Raw genomic sequence first — 10,135 nt, 5'->3', positions numbered from 1 at the left:
TTCAGTCATTATGGCCTGCCATGTAAATACATTCGAATAATACAGGCATTCTTTAATGGAACTGTCAGTGCTGTTAGACACAATGGTGAACTATCAGAATGGTTTGAAGTAAGTTCAGGCAGTGGCCAAGGAGACATTCAGGGTCCCCCACTTTTTAATGTCTGCCTCAATGTGGCTGCTGAGAGAACAGAAAGCAACAAAGTGGTGTCCCACGGAGCGGTTCTTCAAAGATCTATCAGTCCGCTTGTTGATGATATCACTGTGTTAGATACAGACTATGCAGATGACATGGCTGTACTGGATAACAGCGAGGAAGGTCTTCAAGAAACAACTGACCTTTTGTGTATGTATGGTGCCCAGGGAGGTCTCAGAATCAATGGTAAAAAGACTGAGGCTATGGTCATTGGTAAAGCAACCTCTCAACGGCCATACACGAAAGAAGCCACAGTGAACATCACTGTTGAAGACACGCCAGTGCAGCAAGTTAGTGACTTTACGTACTTAGGTACAATTATCTCCAGCGACGGTACTATCGACCGTGAGCTGTCAGCTAGGATTCAGAAAGCTTCCGGAGCCTTCAATCAACTGAGTAATATATGGATCAGGATTTATAAGGCAGCAGTTTTGACAATATTGTTATATGGTAGTGAGGTTTGGAACACAACCAAAAAGCAGCTACATCGCTTTGAGGTGTTCCATCAGCGTTGCTTGAGGAGAATACTTAGGATAAGATGGCTCGATCGGGTTAGAAACACTGAAGTGCTGGAGCGTGCAAAGATAAATCCAGTAGAGACGTTCATAGGAGCAAACCGCCTGCGTTGGTTTGGCCATGTCACCAGAATGCCAGACACTAGGCTTCCTAAGTACCTGCTTAACTGGACCCCTGCGCATGGGAGAAGATCTAGGGGCCGTCCAAGAAAGAACTGGAGGAAATGTTTGCTGGAAGATGCTGCAGTGTTTACAGGAAACACTGACATAGACCTAGAAGGAGCGAGCAAGATGGCTAGTGACCGAAAACTTTGGAGGGAGATGATACGTCACAAACGGGAGTTCATTGGTGCAGGCCACTCGAATGATTGAGGAGACCTAATCAAGTACAAGTAGTAGTAGTACACTGCAGTAGAGGAGCTGCTCAAAGCCAGTAAAAGCTATCTCTCTGTATCGACGGAATGCTACAAGGCCGTAGTGCCCCTAACACACAGGATTAGAGGACATATCTGCCAACTGTAAAATTCGCACCCAATTTGGCTGGCAAACTATCTGCAGGTGGTGTATTACTGATTACAGTTAATAATATTAATTTAAACTAATAGATTATAGAGGCACAACAACTTAAAATGCACAGGTGTGCCACGAAAACAAGTCAGGATACAAGAAAACCTGAAAAGCAATCCACATATAGGTTCCAAACCAAGGAAAATTGTAAAGACTTCATACACTAAATTACAAGGTAAAGGGTATGCACTTAACAGTAGAAACATCGAAAAGATAATAGATTAATTAATATCATAAGCATGTTTAAAAATAAACGTTTTCAGATACACTTTAAAAGAGTCCAGTGACATGTAATTCTTAATTTCATGAGGCAGCTCATTCCATAATTTAGGGCCAACTTTCTGAAACGATCTTTCTCCATACTGTGTATATCAGAGGCGGCTCGTGGGAGTTGGCTGACAGTTTTGTTGGGTGTCCGACCGACTGGGGGAGGGGGGCTTGGGCCGCCCCAAGCTCCCCCCCCCCCCCCCCCCCCCCAAACTGCCGATGTCTATTCACCGATGACTGCATACAATACCATTACCATAGCAGAGAGTTAATTAATTAATTAAATTATTCCAACGTACATTACAGTTACACACAGGCCACAGTGCCTCGTGTATGTAATGTGTCACAGGCGACAGCAAATAAACAAAAACAAAAACTTATAACATGAGTGAAACAGGACACACACGTGTAAGATCTCAGACAAGCAGTATCATAACAGTTCAGATTGCAAGGTGTCCTGGACAACCAAATCATATAAATTACCTGTAGTGGATGTGCTTGATGTGCTTTGTACCGTTTACAATTAACTATGTGTTAAAACTGCGTGTCTAAGTTGTCCAAACGAGGATTGGACACCCTACAACACAAAATTTAACAAAGATCATGCGTGCGCTTACATTCGAACGTTTGAATGAAGTAAGTCTACATTGTATTGAACTTTACTTAACTTTACTAGCAATCAGCATCAAACATGAAATTTATGGCGGTGATTACAATAAAACAATTATGTGTGCATACATGCTAATATGGACGAGAGGATGTATTGTATCACGTGGTGACCCCCTTGTATCACGTGGTGACCCCCACTGTCGCTTCACTATAGAGTTTCTACGATACAGGGGAGCCGCGCACTCGTGCGCGGCGGGTCATACAACGTATGACAAAGGATGTACGTAAAGCCTTAAAACTTTTTCACGGTTAGAATTAAAACATTAACAGTTGTACATGAACCTTAGAACCAGTAATTATAACCCTAACCAACCGTAACCTCACTATATTAACCATAACTTTAAATATAACCCTAAATAGTCAAAATTTCTTTGTCTGATTTCTCCAATCAGCAGTTTAATAAAAAAATAATGTACTACATAATTGATGATGCCAACCTTTTTTAATTGTAGTTTTACCTTGTATCACGTCGCGACCCCCACGGTCGTTTCACTATGGTGGGTGTCAAGTAATTTGCTGACGATACAGGGGGAGCCGCGCACTCGTGCGCGGCGGGTCATACAACGTATGGCAAGTTTTACCATGCTATGATTTGTTGGTTGCGAGACAAAGTATTTCATGCGCGGCGCGGCCCAGCAAAGTGCTGCAACGCGCTGTACTGTTAGTTATATAGTATATTACAAAAAGTTATTGGAAAAGTTATTGGCAGAGCTATACGTGAAAGTAACGACCAATATATAATATTATCAAGCTGGTAAACAATAATATATTACATAAAAAACTTACCTGGCACACTTGATTGACGGTGTCAACCCATTGAGATCGTTGCTTTGCGAAGCAGAATAACGATCGACGATGGGTTGAGAAGCAAGAATGCTAATTTGCGCGGCCCGTTCGAAGCGGTGAAGTCCTCCAACCTTGTATCATGTGGTGACCCCCACTGCCACTGTCGCTTCACTATACCCCTGTAGAGTTTCGACGATACAGGGGAAGCCGCGCACTCGTGCGCGGCGGGTCATACAACGTATGTTCACATAGCCATGTGTATACGCGTACTGCGTGACGCGCTTGTTTCACAAGCGGTCGCGCGCTACTGCAAGCGAGAGGGCTCTGGTTAGAACAACGTATGACAACTCCAACCGGCACACTGCACACCAATCCCAATGCTGAATGCGCGGTGCTCTTTTCGAGCTTCTCGCATATACATTATAATATACGTGTAAAGAGCTGAGCTGAGGGAGTAATAAATCATTAAGTTAAGTTGTAAGTAAACAAAAAATACACCACAAAGTCATTAAATTTTAAATCATTAATTCAAAACCAACACACAATCTTTAAAAATTTTGGTAATGCTTAATCATTGTTAAATATTTGTAACAACTAAGATCAAAATACAATTAAAACATAAAATGTTCACTTAATAATCATTTGAGCACATTGTTGCTGGGCGCGGATGATTTCATTTATTACACAATATATCATTAAATAAGAATCGAGCGCCATTTTTCTTTTTAAAAAACTTGATATTCTATGGTCTTTGTTTAATCACCCATCAGACCAATACAAGCCTCTTATGGGTGATTTAAGTGTTACACAGTATTTACTTTCACTTGCTGAATTTTTGGTAGAGAGATATTATTGTGTGAAGTGCGCAACACTAAAAAACAACAAATCCAAGAAAAAATATCTACTACCCAGTAGTAGCGCTAAAAATCAAGCTGTTCGCGTAAGTTTTCTTCACTTCTGATGTACAACTGCATCTTTTTAAAAGTTCATTTGATGAGATCAGTGAAGATTCCAGTACCGATTCAGCAAGAGTCTGGCTGCCTCTTCTATCAATCCCCTCCTAAACAGTGTATACCTGCATTCACTGGACTCAACAAGTTTAATGAACTTCTGCTGCACCCCGGCGAATGCCGCGGACTTCGTACGTCGCTCAAAACGCGTAAATTTTATTTTTAGAATTTCCCTAAAACTCATGTTTAGTCAAATCGCGAATGTTTAGGTTTAAAATTATTTTGTTTTGAAGAAAATTGTTTCATTTATCAAATACCGCAGAGTTTAATTCGATTCAACGTAAGTTGTTCAAGTTATGAGCAATTATGAACAAAAAATGGATAATTTACACGCAAAATTTGGTTCAAAATCTTGCTTTAAAATTAACCATAACTTTGGCTATGATTTGAATTTTGAAAATCTACAACCAATGTGCCGCGCATAAGGATGTTATTATTTGCGCAAATTTGAAGATATAGGGATGCTTGGTATTTCGCGTTGGATAATAGAACTCTGTTGCTATGGATTCGATTTCAGAGTCAATCTCTTTGCTTCTGCAGTCATTTTTCTTGAATGCGCGTCATTGTTCATTCATTGTAATTGCGCATTGGTCTTTGGTAATAGGTTTACGCTATATTTGCAATCTAATTTACTCTCGGCCTATCTTTCGTTTACTGTGGCTATTGATTGTTGCTGCTTACAGCAACTATACTGTGTATATCGAGATGATTGGAGATAATGCACCATGAAATTGTTTGATATATAAGCATTTATATCTTAAATTAGCTCGAATATGAGATCACAGCCGATATAATAACGATCGTCAGCCCGTCTGATATTGGAGACTTTGAACGATGGTATGTACTTTATTTTGAATAGCATGCTTTGATTAGATATCCCCATAGTATAAAAATACCGTACTTTCAGAACAAGTTATTATTATTATTATCATTAAATCTAAAATAGTTAATAATTTAATTAATTATCAACAGGCCCCTTAACGTGGGCAATAACATACGCTTTGAATTATATAAACAAATTTGAGTCTATTTTTCCGAGTTTGCTAATTGTCTCTTTAGATCTGTTTTGGTCTTTTGTGGGAGTTCCCACATCTGCTGGTTGAGAATGCTCATCCTAACATACATGATGCTTGACTGCTTTATTGACCCGGGCAGGCACCGGGGCAGACATCCCAACACCAGTGCGTTGGGACATAGTGTTGGTCTGTTTCAGGACGTGTTAGATCCTAGAGAAGCCGCCATCCCCTCTACTGCTTTAGCTCAGCGGCAGCATGAGCCCTGGTTTCCTCCCACATTGGTACCTCTGAAAGTACAGAAAGGTGGTGGATTTCGGGGTCCAGGATCCTCCCTCTTTATTCTTTAAGGTGTTATTATTTCTTTGAGATGTTTGTAGAGTCTTTGTTTTCTAGTCTTTAGTTGGCTAAGTCCTGGAGAGATTCATTCTGTCCCCAAAGAAATTCGACTCTCCTAATGAATGCTTTTTGTGTGTTGCTTTTTGTTAACACTTCATCTAGATAGGAATGTGAGTCTGCCCCACCCAGCTCTTCTTTTAGTTGCAGGTAACTGGTGCATGGGAGAATCGATGAAGCTGTAACAGAAACGGCAGGCCTCACCACTGCCACCACTCATGATCTTCGAGTTGCACATCCAGTGGTGGGAGGTGGAGAGCAATTTTGGTTAATTCCCTTTGTGGGTTCAGGACTGATCCAGATATTTTTAGAATTACTTTATTTCAGAAGCTTTTAAATTGATTGAGACACTTGTGAAGTTAAATAGGTGCTGCATAGAACAGTTTAGTGAGGACCATTGTCTTAAGGAGGAGAGTGAGGCTGTAAACATTTAGACCGTAGTTGCGATTAGTTGATTTTGTTATAAGACCCCACTTTCTTTTGCATTCTTTAAGTTTTTGAGACGCATGTTTCTTGAAATTGAGGTATACCATCTGCATTTTTTCATGGCATCCGGAGATGTTCTCGAAGGAAATCATAAGTGTACCGTCATCAGCAAATTTGTAGCAGCTTAGATATCTTTTTACCTCTTCTGGGGTGTTGTGCGTCATGTCTGCTATGTAAAGGATAAAGAGGAGACTGAAAAGGTGAGAGTACAGCCCCCTGAGGTAGTCCAAATATTGTACATTTTCTTTTTTCTCCTTTATAGTTGTTCAATTTTAGACATATCGTCCGGTTGAACAGAAAACTTCTCAGCAAATCCTGCCCTCGGTCGACCCTTGGTTTATCCTTCTGTATGGCTCTGAAATATGGACTGTCAGCCAGATCCTCGAGTCGAAAGCGACATCTTTTCGGATGATGATTAATCACTCTACATTCGACTGTCATGTGACTTTTTCAACCTGTTCTCTAGAGTCTAGCTGACCCTGAACAACTATCCGAAACATTAACCCTCTTATCTGATCCTAACCTTAACCCAATCCCTAACAAAACATATTCTCAGGTTGAAGAGATAGAAACGGACGAAAACAGCAGATTTGGAACATTTGAAGCACTACCGTTCGCGTTCCCCTGATCAAGTAGGTCTGAAATTAGCATCGGAAAACACGTAGGCCGGTCACGTGATAAGAACAGATATCATCCAGATAGGGTACAACTAAACATGTCTGTAGAGTGTAGAGTAAACACAATTAGAGGTGACAATTAAGCCTAATTAAGGAAAAAAGAATTGTGTCAGAATTGTGTCCGATTTGGAAACATGCCTTTGTAGCCGCAATTTACAATTATGCCTGGACTGACTTGAAATCGATCTGGTATGGTAGAGGGACATGTGTACTAACATTTCTTAAATGAAAATCTTACTATATTTTCTTGAGTCTTGACACCATTTTAGGGTTAGATTAGACGGGTTCCTGCTAGTCACTATAATGTGTACACGCTGTTAAATGTGATTAGCTGTACAGTGTACAGTGAACACTGTACATTGTACACTGCACTGTAAACTGTACACTTTAATACGAATTTCTCTGATTGCTTGAAAAGTAACAATGTAACAGTGAGTTTGCCATGAGTTTTTTGCTAAGTTGATAGATGGGATGATTGAATGTGGAGTCACTCTATCGTACGCCTTTTAAAGTAAAAGGCGTACGATAGAGTGATACAACGATGCAGATACAACGACAGATACAACGACTGTTGACACCGAAAATCTTACTATATTTTAGTCTCTTGAGTCTTGACACCACTTTAGGGTTAGATTAGACGGATACACTGTACACTGTACACTGTACACTGTACACTGTACACTGTACACTGGACACTGTACACTGTACACTGGACACTGTACACTGTACACGGGACACTGGACACTGTTGATACGAATTTCTCTGATTGTGTTCAATTTAAGCTGTTGCTTAACAATGTTACAGACAACAGCTTAAATTGAACACTGTACACAGTGTGCAGTGTAAAATGTACACTGTACACTGTACACTGTTGATACGAATTTCTCTGATTGCTTGAAATGTAACAATGTTACAGACAACAGCTAAAATTGAACAGCACTGCACACTGTACACTGTACACTGGACACTGTACACTGGACACTTGCACTGGACACTGGACACTGTACACTGTACACTGTACACTGGACACTGGACACTGTTGATACGAATTTCTCTGATTGTGTTCAATTTAAGCTGTTGCTTAACAATGTTACAGACAACAGCTTAAATTGAACACTGTACACACAGTGTACACACTGTACACTGCACTGTACACTGTACACTGTTGATACGAATTTCTCTGATTGCTTGAAATGTAACAATGTTACAGACAACAGCTAAAATTGAACAGCACTGCACACTGTACACTGTACACTGGACACTGTACACTGTACACTGTACACTGTTGATACGAATTTCTCTGATTGCTTGAAATGTAACAATGTTACAGACAACAGCTAAAATTGAACAGCACTGCACACTGTACACTGTACACTGGACACTGTACACTGTAATTCGTATCAACAGTGTCCAGTGTACAGTGTACACTGGACACTGTTGATACGAATTTCTCTGATTGTGTTCAATTTAAGCTGTTGCTTAACAATGTTACAGACAACAGCTTAAATTGAACACTGTACACACAGTGTACACAGTGTGCAGTGTAAAATGTACACTGTACACTGTACACTGTACACTGTTGATACGAATTTCTCTGATTGCTTGATATGTAACAATGTTACAGACAACAGCTAAAATTGAACAGCACTGCAGTAGGTAATAGATAATCGCATATGAAAGGAGTTGGCAAGATGCAGAATTCTAGAGAGCTGTATGCATCATGTACAGCTCCTCATTTAACCCTCACACTAATATTTGCTTCTCTCGACCATTCGGCAATATTTCGGACTTCTGAGTGGTTAGAAATGTTAGTAGGTACACATGTCCCTCTACCATACCAGATCGATTCCAAGTCAGCCCAGGCAGAATTGCGGCTACAAGGGCATGTTTCCAAATCGGTCACAAATGTTTCCACCATCTCAACTACTCTGAAACTAAAATGAAAACATTGCCCCAGAGCCCTTTCTTAACATGCTAGACCCACCAAACTTCTCAGGGACACTTCTGGTATCATTACCAATCGATCCCAATCGGTTTCAGCTCAGTCCAGGGCATTCTGAGACAATGTTCATTTTTTGGTCATTTTATTCATTCCATGAATCAGGGAAATAATTCACAGGAGGCTTAAAATGTTAGTACTCATGACACTGTATCATACCAGGGCAAATCCAACTCAGTTTACGGACATATACAGCCAAAAATATGTTTTTAATCCTGTCACAAATGTTTCCACGAACTCGGATTCATCTTCTGGAGTCTTCGAGAATTTGATATAATTACAAACAAACAAATAGAGTTTTAGCGCAGCACTGTATTTTGAGCCGCGCCGCGCCATTTTTGGTGGTAACACGGCGTCTGCAGTACTCTTTTCTTGTGTTTGAAGTGAAATCTCTAATTTGGCACATAGAAATTCACCCAAACTTACACAGATTATCCGTTCTATAACCTCCTTACTTTATGGAAAGTTTCAAGAAAATCGTACGCTAAATCACTGACTATTATAGGAGTATAATTGTATTGTATAAGATTCCATCTTGGAGAAGGTGGTCTCCCGATTCAAAATGAACAACTAGGAGTTTGAGATAAGAGGGGCTTTTAAATAATTACTCTATCATTATATTTTAACACAATAGCTATATAATTGTGATCTAAAATTAACTGAGATGGATACTTATTGTTACATTGATATTTCAGGACTCGATCGCTGATATTAAAATCGAAGAGTTAGAATTAATTGGGACACGAAACAACTATACTCTTTGAAGCCTGGAAAATACGATAGATCTAGTTGAGACTCAACAGTCAATATAAGTTATGTGGGGAGAAAATGAGCTACTGGACCCTCTTAAACAGCGACTTTTTCAAAAAAAATTTAGACGGTCAACGGCTGGCATCGAACCAGTCATCTCTGGTTTCGGCCTAGGAAATTAGGCGCTCGAGCTAGTCAGGCTGTTGATGTGTACGATCTTGTGTGGTATTTATATAGTCATAATATGTAATGACTAATAGTGTGAGATCTCTTTTAAAGATTCGAATTACTGTTTGATGTATATAACTGTTCAATGTTTTTGTTGCATTAAAAAAGAAGCTGCGGATTAGTTTCAAGATCCGCCAGTTTTAAGTTTGCTAAGCTAGTCTTTATATTAACTGTGAGTAATAGTTAAATTTTGATATTATACTTATATTTATTATTGTAAAGCTGTAATATTATGCTATCATGATGTTTTCTCCTAATTATAGCTTGCATACAACATTATATACTTTGCTGTGATCAGGAATCACAATTGACAATACTTCTTTAGTGTTAATGATTGTACGCGATTTGAAGCCTTGATTTGATTTCATTAGGACCTCCACTTATGTTCGGATGACAGAATTTGATGTTTTATTTTTCATTGCCACTATTGCAAATCATTTAAGGAAAGGAACTGTAGTTCTCTTATATCCCCAAAAGGTTCGTAGCTGAAATGACAACCAATCTTCTGACGAATTTCTGTCCAAAAATTTCTGCGACACGCGTAGCAACAAGAAGCCCGCGGCATTCGCCGGGGTGTGC

At 39.7% G+C, this 10,135-nt stretch overlaps 1 protein-coding gene and 1 long non-coding RNA gene across 2 annotated transcripts in view; one reads left to right on the top strand and one right to left on the bottom strand.

Annotated features, from left to right (window-relative positions):
• Nucleotides 1–10,135, bottom strand: part of LOC134820740 (muscle M-line assembly protein unc-89-like) — a 204,831-nt gene that overhangs the window by 45,405 nt on the left and 149,291 nt on the right. The window lies entirely within an intron of this gene.
• On the top strand, nt 4,787–9,955 carry LOC134820661 (uncharacterized). The gene is made up of 3 exons (XR_010160911.1): nt 4,787–4,844; nt 6,459–6,534; nt 9,274–9,955. It is a non-coding gene; the product is annotated as an uncharacterized LOC134820661 (long non-coding RNA).

This window comes from Bolinopsis microptera, chromosome 9 (genome assembly GCF_026151205.1).
Source record: "Bolinopsis microptera isolate Bmic1 chromosome 9, MBARI_Bmic_1.0, whole genome shotgun sequence".
In the NCBI taxonomy this organism is placed as follows: domain Eukaryota; kingdom Metazoa; phylum Ctenophora; class Tentaculata; order Lobata; family Bolinopsidae; genus Bolinopsis; species Bolinopsis microptera.
Note: the sequence above shows the minus strand (reverse complement) of the source record. Positions and strands in the feature narration are given on the sequence as shown.